This window comes from Symphalangus syndactylus, chromosome 6, assembly GCF_028878055.3.
Source record: "Symphalangus syndactylus isolate Jambi chromosome 6, NHGRI_mSymSyn1-v2.1_pri, whole genome shotgun sequence".
NCBI classification, from domain to species: domain Eukaryota; kingdom Metazoa; phylum Chordata; class Mammalia; order Primates; family Hylobatidae; genus Symphalangus; species Symphalangus syndactylus.
This window is the reverse complement of record NC_072428.2, coordinates 100,365,156-100,375,980: the sequence shown is the minus strand read 5'-3', so window position 1 is coordinate 100,375,980 and position 10,825 is coordinate 100,365,156. Positions and strand designations below refer to the sequence as shown.

The following is a 10,825-nucleotide window of genomic DNA, read 5'->3' as shown; positions in this document are numbered from 1 at the left end:
GCCAGGTTTAATAATTTGAATATGTTCATTGTGATAGAAATGTTTTATAGTATTAATCATTACATGAGATTGTATTATTTGTTTTGTTGTTGATTTTGGTTTCCTATGAGAAAGGAATTTTGACTTTCATTTTCATTGCTGGGTGCTCAGCAGTGAATAGAAAGCCCGACACATGGTAAGCATACATAATACATACACACTCACATAAACATACATATAATTGAAAGGCAAGTAAACATGAATTATATATTTGTAGACTCATATTTCTACTCTGAAATTAATAAAATTTCAGGGATATGTTTTGTATGAAAAAAACAATTTCATAGTAAGTTATGGAATATACCCACACTTATTTCAAGGGAGGTTATGATTTTGTCACTGTGTTGTCCACGATGTTTTTTTCCACTCTCCTAGAAAGAAAATGATTCCAGTGGGTAAGTAAAGACTGAATACTGATAGAAGGATCACATTACATGTAGTATTAATGCTTGCTTTGATAGGTCTATTGGTTAGAGAAGAAAGGTCAAGTATGAACACAATGGATATCCTGGAATCTAGGCCTTCATTAGCATTTTCTAGCTTTGGGGGTCATGTAAGGACACTTTTTTAAGGATAGACTAAACAGGGGGTTAGTCATTGTAATCAAATGTATTCATATCTAATACAATAACTTCAGGGCATCTTTGGACACCGAAACATCTCTCTTTCTCCCTTACATATCTCCTCTGCCTTTCCAAAGGAATAAAAAGTACATAGGATGTTACTAACTTTCTGAGTCTCTCTCTTTTGCCTATAAAAGATGTACTTTACTTTTTCCAGCTTTATTGAAGTATAATTGTCAAATAAAAATTGTATATATTCAAAGTATATAATGTGATGATTTGATGTATTCATACATTGTATAATGATTACCACAACCTATATTATTTCATTTCATTTCTTTTTTTTTTTGAGATAGAGTCTCACTCTGTCACCCAGGTTGGTCTTGAATTCCTGGCCTAAAGGAATCCTTCCACCTCGGCCTCCCAAAGTGCTGGGATTACAGGTGAAAGCAACCTCACTCAGCTGTTTCTTAGCCATAGTAAGAGCTCTCAGTTTTTCAGTTTCTCTTGTGGCCAAAATTGAAAGGAAGATTAAAAATAGTGTTACATTTATATCTGTAAGCTTTTTTCAGTGAAATTAGAGAAGTAAAAAGTAGTGGTAGAGTTCACAGATATAAATACTCGAACACATTTAAAGTTATGGTTGAGGGATAAGTTACTTTACAATAACATATTGGACATACAACAGTGAATAAAATACTCTCTTATTTTTCACTAGAATCATGAGTTTACATAACAAGTATTTTTAACATTTTGTGATGTTTAGAAATATTGTCATTGTTTCTCAAGTTTAAAAGAATTTATGATATTAAAATAAAAGTAAAAGCACTGACTATAGTAAATACAGCACAGTGATAGATATGTTAGTTATATGCTTTTCTTAAACTAGCATTAACTTTAGTTATATGTTGAAATGAAACTAAATGGCAATGGTTGCAATTTTTTATGATTTGTGCTCCGGGTACCTCCAGGAAAAGTCATTGCTTATTAACTAACAGCTAGATATTGCTCAAGTTATGGCCGTTTACTAATGAAGCAAAGTTATTTTGCTGCAACTGACTTATTGAAGAAAAGTCTCAGGGTCATATCTGCTATGGGTTAAAACTGACAGAGAGTAGTTTAAATTCATTCAGCAGTTCAGCAGAGATGACGATGGTCAGGAAGGTGGTAGTTATAATTTATTTGTACTCTGAAAATGTTCTGACCTTATTTGCTTTCCAAGCTATGAATGGATGATTTCTAAATGGCTCAACATTCAGGATGTGTGCTGTCAAATAAAATCCCCCAACACAAGAGGAATAATGTGGCAGGGGAAGTTTAAAGCCAATGTCCACAGCAGGAACTCTCTACAAGAAGTTGCATATTTCATATTCATATTTAAATTTGTTTCCTCCCTGCCCTCCCTCCTTCCTTCTTCCTTCCTCCTTTCTTTTCCCTCTTGATCTTTCTGGCAACAAACTTAGTCTTAGAAATGATTTATTTTTATAAACAGTATACAAGAATGATTTCTGCTTTAAATCCACATTTCCAAAATAAGAAGCACAAAAGAATGGACTCTAGACAGCATGTGAAAAAGAACTTACATTTTATTTTTCATTTAGTCAGTCAGCTTTACTTCCATTTTCTTGTACATTAAATCTCATGGCCATCTATAAACAAAATAGTAAAATAAGTAAAGTTTGCTTTATTTCTCCCTGCCTTTAGCTCTTTTTCACAATTTTTTAGCTCCCTTCTCTGATACTAAGTACCTAAGGACACTTTCCTGCCTCTCCTTATTTCAGTATTTAAAATAAAGCTTTCCTCTGTAGAATATGATTCTATGGCACTCTCACATGAGAAAACTGAAAGCTTACCTGTTGATGGGGCATATAGCTTTAAGAATACTGTCGCCTGCATGATCACATGGCATGTTCTGTAGTAAAGGCATTGTTATCTGCATTACATAGAGAAATATGGTTTCGAAAGATTAAGTGACATAACCAATGCCAATCAGTTAGTAAATGACCAAGGTAGAACAGAAACTCAGGTCATCTGACTCACTCTTCAACATTCTCTCAATGGCATTTCTTTGGAAAGAAGCTGGTTAGTTAATTCACATGTGATGTTTATGTATGATAGAAACTTCCTTTACCATTTATCCCAGAGTATATTACACTGGGGACAATTTCTAAACCAAATCAAGTTTATGAACTGGTAGAAGACTATTACATAGTAGAGTTTTAATTGCTAGCAAGAGAGTACTGGCAGGAGAAATATTGTCACAAGGGTCTTCTTAGTATTCTTCTGGTCACCAGACACTATCTACTAACTTTACCTGCACATAAAACAGATCTTTGCAAATCTGATAATTTGCTACCCATTTATTAAATGGAAAACTATATAATTATTTTTTGTCACTCAAATATTGGCAACAGACATAAACAAGAAAACTCTTTATGCATAGCACAACTATTTAGAGCACAGGCTTTGAAATCAGACAGAATTGGGTTGAAGTTCTGACCCTATATCTTATTAGTTTTATGACTGAGGTTTGGTTAATTAATCTCTCACTGTTCTTATTTGCCTCAATGGGAAATAGGAATGACCAAGTCTAATACTCAGCTGTATGCCCCATATGGCTGTATTGGTTGCTAAATCCTCAAATATTTAAAAGGCATAATGACACTTAAAAAGTTGTACCACTTTTCAGATGACTACTGTGTTAATCTGTACTCACATTGCTATAAGGAAATACTCAAGACTGGGTAATTTATTTAAAAGAGAAGTTTAATTGACTCACAGTTCTGCATGGCTGGGGAGGGCTCAGGAAACTCACGATCATGTTGGAAGATACCTCTTCACAGGGTGAGAGAGAATGAGTGCCTAGCAAGAGCGAAGGGGGAACTCCCTTATAAAACTATCAAATGTAGTGAGAACTCACTCACTATCTTGAGAGCACCATGGGGGAAACTGCCCCCATGATTCAGTTATCTCTACCTGGTCCTGCCCTTGACATCGGGGGATTATTACAATTCAAGGTGAGATTTGGGTGGGGACACAGAGTCAAACCATATCAACTACTTTATCTCAGCATAATCATTTTTCTGTCCCACAATTTACTAAATGAAGACTCTCTATGAAGAAAAATGTTAACACTTCAGTTTCGGGCAAAGAGATAGAAGTTTACCAATTTATTCAAGACCTCAGCTTTTGGTCAGAGATTATCATACAAAACAATTTTCAGTTATACACTGTGTTAGTATGCTTGCTTTGTATTCTTATACCAGGTGAGAGATATGAAGAAGTAGGTACTTTTATGACATTTCAATCTGTTGTGAGCATGGCCTAGTTTCATTCATTTCCAAGTGATCTCAGGTTTAGTCTCTTTACATGTGTGCTACAGGTATTTTCCCTTTGTATTATAACCATTTTTAAGCACAATCTGAGTGCAAAATAATCATGTATCTCCCAAAATGTTTGAAAGTCAATCATTTGGATTTTCCTTTCTTTATTTCCTTCCCCAGTATGAGTCTTCAGTACTTTTATCCACCCACCTCCACCTGCTATTGAGACTTCTCTTCTTCCTTTGGTCAACATGATAAGCTTACATGATATTGGCTTGTTTTTGATTGTTCATTTTTCTTCTGTCTTTGAAAATTATTTGAGTGTCTTTGGTCAGAGTAAAATGCATCATAATTTTTTCCCATTAAAATTAGTGGAAATTTAAAGAAGATTATTTAACAGCTGTGCAACTAATGACAGCTAATTGCACAAACACATTAAAATTATTTCATAAGGGATAGCAGTTGGTAAATAATTATTGCTCTGAATCCTCTAAGTGCCCCACCCCACAAACCTGGTCACCTGAGTGCTCCTCTAGAATGCCCTGCCCAGAATTTCCCCTACCTAGCAATGAAAAAGGCAGGACTAGACTCAGCAAGTGCCCTTCAGAACCCAGCCCCATCACGGCTGGCTTGCATTCTGAATAGTCCATGCTCTAGCTATGCATGATATTTACTGTTGTGAACATTTCTCCTAATGACAATAACAATACAAAGGGTGGTTTGGGGAATAAAATTATGTAATGTGTGCAAAGAACTAGCATTGGATATCCATTGGATTGGATGAAGTCCAAAAGAAGTAACAATGCATAATTAAAATCAGAAATCTTTGTCATTTATTTTCTCAAATAAGTTTACTTTAACAAATACTAAGGTAGAAAACCTCTTTTTGCATAAATACATGTGTATGTAATTAACATTTAACTTTATAATCAATGTAAGATTGCAACTTTATTGATAACATTTTCATGAAATTGGTATATGATTCAAACTTACATACTACTTACCTTGGATGATTTAATTAATTTTGTAGAAGGTTTAGATTCAGAGGACATGCAGGTTTGTTACTTGAATATATTGCATCATGCTGAGGTTTGGGCTTCAATTGAAATTGTCACCCAAATAATGAACATAGTACCCAATAGGTAGTTTTCCAACCCTTGCCCCTTCCTTCCTCCCCACTTTTGTAGTCTCCAGTGTCTATTGGTTCCCATCTTTATGTCTGTACCCCGTAGTTAAGTCCCACTTATAAGTGAGAACATGTGGTATTTGGTTTTCTGTTTCTATGGTAATTTACTCAGGATAGTGGCCTGCAGCTACATCCGTGTTGCTGCAAAGGACATGATGTAATTTTTTTATGGCTGCGTAGTATTCCATAATGTATATGTACTATATTTTTTTAATTCAATCCACTGCTATTGGCGCCTAAGTGGACTCCATGTCTTTGCTGTTGTGAATAATGCTGAGGTCAATAAGTGAGTACAGACGTCTTTTTGGTAGAATGATTTACTTTCCTTTGTGTATATACTAAGTAATCGGATAGCTGGGCTGAATGGTGATTCTATTTTTAATTCATTAAGAAAAGATGATTTAAGTTATATATGATGTTTCTTATATTATTTCTATCAACAAATTCTCACAAAGCATGCCTAAGCTACTGAGGAAAGCTAAACCAATGAATCCTACCTCTTTATAGTTGCCTATATTCTGAACTTCATTCACTTACTGCAGCTACTCATTTTAATAAGTATTCATTGAACCAAGTATATCTGCCAACCTTTACAGACTATGTTGGTGGCTAGGCATGCTTCTAGGCATCTCCTGCGTGTAGTTCCTGACTGCAAGCTGCCTGGATCTAGGATGGCTTTGGGTTGGTTGTTACTCAGGTTCTCTATGTTTCAATTTTCTCATCTGTGAAAAAGAGGATTAAATATAATCTATACCTGATAGCATTGTAGGGAGGACCTACTCAGTTAATACATTAAATTTTATTAGAATAATGCTTTGGCAAAGAGAAAATATTCTATTAAAATAAGCTATTTCTTAGAAAAATTATTGTCATTTTATAGCTCTTTGAGAAGTATTAAGTGGTTTCGCTTTGGACACTCAAGAGGATACCTGACTACCAGTGTTTGTAATGCCCACATTTTTAATTTTCATAAAGGTGGATAAGTTGTGAATAAAAAAGGTTCAGCATATTTTAAATAATTTAGTGTTGACTAGCATAATTTCATTGAAATAAATAGAAAACCATTATACAACTTCTTAATTAGGATTATTATATTCTGTGAATTAAAATAAAAATAATTGAGATAGGATGGGGAGTTATTGAAGATAGAATATATACCATTCTAGATTAATTTTCTTAATGTTGTTAACCGAGTTTTCATTAGAAATGGAGTAAAAAACTCCAGTCTGTGAAATATTTGAAAGTTCCCTGTGCAAAGAGATCTCTTCTTATGGTATTAACAGGCGCAATTATATGTGGCCTCTCAAAGAGGGAGAATCTGAGTTAGAGTGATAAACTGAATTGGAACTCTCCTTCTTACCATCCCCTACCCCCACCCCAAAGGAGACTGGGTTTGTCTCCCAGGCTGGAGTGCAATGGTGCGATCTCGGCTCACTGCAACCTTCACCTCGCGCGTTCAAGGGATTCTCAGCCTCTGGAGTAACTGGGATTACAGGCGCGCGCCACCATGCCCGCCTGATTTTTTTCTTTGTATTTTTAGTAGAGATGGGGTTTCACCATGTTGGCCTGGCTGGACTCCAACTCCTGACCTTGTGATCCGCCCGCCTCGGCCTTCCAGAGTGCTGGGATTACAGGCCTGAGCCACCGCGCCCGGCCGGAATTCTCCTTCTTTAAAAAGAACCAGGCTTCTTGAGTATGAGAAAGAATAGGCTCAGAAGAATTGGACAGTGGCACAAAATAGAGGAAAAAGATTGCCAGTTACAATGAAGAGTATGTAACAGCAGAAAGTAGAAAAACACGTGTTAAGTGACATGGAGGATGCCAGAAAAATGAAAACCATCATAGGACGTGAAAATAACAACTTTGTAAGAACTAGAACAAGAAGAAATGACAAAGAGGGAAAGGGTGGAAGAGTGATTGTAGAATCTGTGGAAACAGGAAGTACTGTAGTAAAAGACATTGGTAAAGCACAGGGCTGAGCTTAAAGTATAAGTGAGAATTTTCAGACAGAAGAGATACACAAATCAAGGAATAAAACAAAGGAAAAAATCTAAGAAAACAAAAGATGACAAAGCAATGCTTTATTGAAGTCAACTATTAAAAGTCTGTCCGTTTCTTTTTTCTTTGTTTTTTTATTTTTATTTTTTGAGACAGAGTCTCACTCTGTCACCCAGGCTGGAGTGCAGTGGCGCAATCTCGGCTCACTGCAAGCTCCGCCTCCCGAGTTCACGCCATTCTCTTGCCTCAGCCTCCCGAGTAGTTTGGGCTACAAGCACACGCCACCACACCGGGCTAATTTCTTTTGTATTTTAGTAGAGACGGGGTTTCACGTGTTGCCCAAACTGGTTTGGAACTCCTGAGCTCAGGCAATCCGCCTGCCTCGGCCTCCCAAAGCGCTAGGATTACAGGCATGAGCCACCACGCCCGGCCAAGTCTATCCATTTCTACCAAATCTTAGATTCCTTTAATATTTTAATAATTTCATTATTTGTTCTTTTAAAAGATGACATATATTAGCATTGTACACTAATTTTTCAGCTTGAGAAACATTCTTTCTAGGTTAATCAATTGTTTACTTGTTGAAACACTATGCTACTAAACAAGCAATTATTCCATTATTTTAAACAAATATGTTAATCACCTCCTAAGGTCACCTTTTCAGAGTATTACTAGGAGTGGTTACAAGATTAAAGAATTAAAAAAAAAAAGCCAAAAATATGCAAAAGAAATTTACATTAATTACCTTGCAATGACAAGGATGAATGGTTTTATTTATAAATCAGAAGTGATTCCTGAGCTAGCAATCCACCATTGACACTTATTGTCATAGTATTTCTAAAGTGGCATTTAAAAAGATCATTGCTATCATGTGTGCATATTTTTTAAGTATAGGCATATATTATTAACTCAGCCTTTGAAAATACACTTATATCAACTGATATACCCACAACACACATTTATTGAGTTCTTTCTGTTGTCTAGATATTAGTTGAGTCTTTAATACAAAGAAAATAAAACTAAGTCATTCATGCTAACAAGCTTCTGGTTTAATGAGACAGATATCTAAAACAACTCCAGTACAATATGTGTCTTTGCTATCACAGTTTGGTCAGTGTAGGACAAGTGAAGGTGAAGAGAAAGAAATAAGAAAGGCTTTTAAAGTAGGTGTTCTTTAAACAGGGCCTTAAGGTATACATATGGGAGGGCTAAATTATTCCTCATAAAAGAAGGAGCAAGTAGAGGTCATTACAGGCAGCAAACCCAGAACATTATACATGAAACAAATGGGTCAGCCAAACACAAGAGAATTTGTAAATTTCTAAGATCTCAAAGTTCTATTTTGCTTTCATTTAGGTTTATACCATTACCCAACAGGAAAAATTAAAGGACTAAGAACATGAAGTCACCAGCAACACAGTAACATAATTAATCCTGAAGCATAAAATAACGTTTTCTCTCTCTTAAATATTCACTGGTACCGTTGCATATTAAAAATGCAAAAGATGCTACATCTGACCAAGATCTATGTAAACTAAACTTAGGAAAAATAATAGATTTTATCATTATCTTAAATGAAATTTTTTAAAATTTTATGCTGAATTGCATTTACTCCAATGGTCAGATTGACAACACGCACCCACCCCCCCACACACACACACACACATCACTTCATACACAGAATTTGTCAGCCAAAAGGTAAACTTGAACCTCTCCAAAAATAGTTTTGTTCAACACAGAGCTATTGAGTATATGGTTTATGTGTGTTTCACTGGTAGGCGCTAAAGATAGGCATGAACTCAGATAAAATGCTGCTTCTTCCTATTCTACAAAGAAAACAGCCCATAGAAAGCTGTATTAGAAGATAATGCATATGTATAGGGGACATAATGATAATAATTAAGTTGGGAAAAGAGTAGCACTAGGGGATGTTTTCAGAAGCTGTGTTTGCATAGCAAACTTGTCATTTGTACTTATAATACATGCTTATTTTGGAGAAGGGAACTTTGGAGAGACTGGTGGGGGTTTATTTATAGGGCTAATGTCACCCCTTGGTGACATCATTAACTATAATCAAAACACTTGCTTAGGAAAAAAAGTCAAAGAAAAACTTTCACTGGAATTTCATTCACCAAGCCTAAGACAAATCCAATTAAAAGGATCCCCTGGTGAAATGTTGGCTAGGCAAAACACAAACGCCTAATATAATTCTGCTAAAGAAGACTCCAGTTTGGACAGGGAAACATAAATGTGCAGCAAAATTATTATGAGAGACAATAATATGCAATTTATTGGGAATCCCTAGGAATAGAAAGGTGACTAGAAATAAATGAATGAAACACTGAAAGACTACTTATCTTTCTTTATCTAAGAATCATGTAGGTGATGCCTCACAGTTAAAGTCCTTGAGTATAGAGATTACAAATACAATTCACTGTTGGCGGTTCAAAAGTTTTATGCAAAATATGTGAGAAATACAAGCTACTCTAATAAACCAGACAGGGCCCTAGATGAGGAGTAAGATTGCGAGAAAGAATGCCAAAATGAGCTAAATGAACATTGCAGAGACCAAGTCACGTTGAACTGTTCATCCCAAAAGCGAACAGAATATTCCAACAAACTCTAGCGTACTTATCAACTGTACACTATGGAGGAACAGAGCAACTGTCTTGAAATAAACATAAATTTTCTGTCCCCACTTTCAAGTATAGTAAAAGTTATTATGCTAATGTTTTAATGAATCTTAACAGTTTGGTGCAGACATACTTCAGTAGCTCCATAGCCTTTGCTTAATGATAGATCACAGTCCCTACCTAGCAAACAGACTTTTGCCTTAGATAATCTGAACAATAAATTTGTGCAATTTAGAGCTTGAAAGACTAGCAGAAACTAAGAAATTGCAATATACTTGTATATCTTATCTTGTGGCCTGGAGTTCATATTGCCTTTCTCTGCAGAAGGTAATATACTGATTAGCAATCCAGCAGAGTTCAACAGTTGTCCTGTTTAGGGGAGGGTAATTGCGTGGTTAACAGAAAATAGTTTTGTTGCTAGGAAACAAAGAATGTTATTACTACAAGTGAGATTTTAACATACGGAAATAGTCCTCTAAGTTCCACAGTAAATTCTTATTAAATGATTGGATTTTTAAATTTGTTCTTGTTTTTCTTCTTAAAAGTAAAAGTAAATTTATCACACGAGTTTCCTACCTGGGGCATAAATGTCCTCTCTCTCTCTCTCGTGTAACTGAGATTAATGTCCATCGTTTTTCCTTTTTGTGGGAATACTTATGGCAATACATGACATACTTTCTGAAAAAAAAAAAAAAAAAAAAAACACTTCATTTTAAGGTTTAGTAGTACTTTTTGCTTTTAATTTTCCTTCTGAATGCTATTTGCCATTTAGCAAACACTTACCAAGCTGTGTTGTGTTACACATACTGACTGGAGCATTGTAGGGGATACTCTAGCTTCTGCTTTTAGCTTAACTTGGGAGATAAGACTTGCTGTAGCAGAGATGCAGAGAAAGAGCCATGGCAGGAGGGAGAGATTACTTTCAGTTGAACAATCGGGAAAAACTTCAGGATGGATATTGCATTTGTGTGGGGGCTTAAAGAATGAGTAGTTTGAGTATTTGGAAAGAAGAGGAATAAGAAGTAGGTACAATTACAGGTAGAAGGCACAATGTAAACAATGGCCCCGAAGCAGGAAACATAG

General features: G+C 35.5%; 1 long non-coding RNA gene across 1 annotated transcript; it reads right to left on the bottom strand.

Moving 5' to 3' along the window:
- Positions 1-358: 358 nt before the first annotated feature.
- LOC129484894 (uncharacterized) lies at positions 359-10,113 on the bottom strand. Its single transcript, XR_008658557.1, has 4 exons — positions 10,018-10,113; positions 3,382-3,464; positions 2,186-2,251; positions 359-410 (listed from the first exon to the last, which is right to left on the bottom strand). It is a non-coding gene; the product is annotated as an uncharacterized lncRNA (long non-coding RNA).
- Between the last annotated feature and the right edge of the window lie 712 nt (positions 10,114-10,825).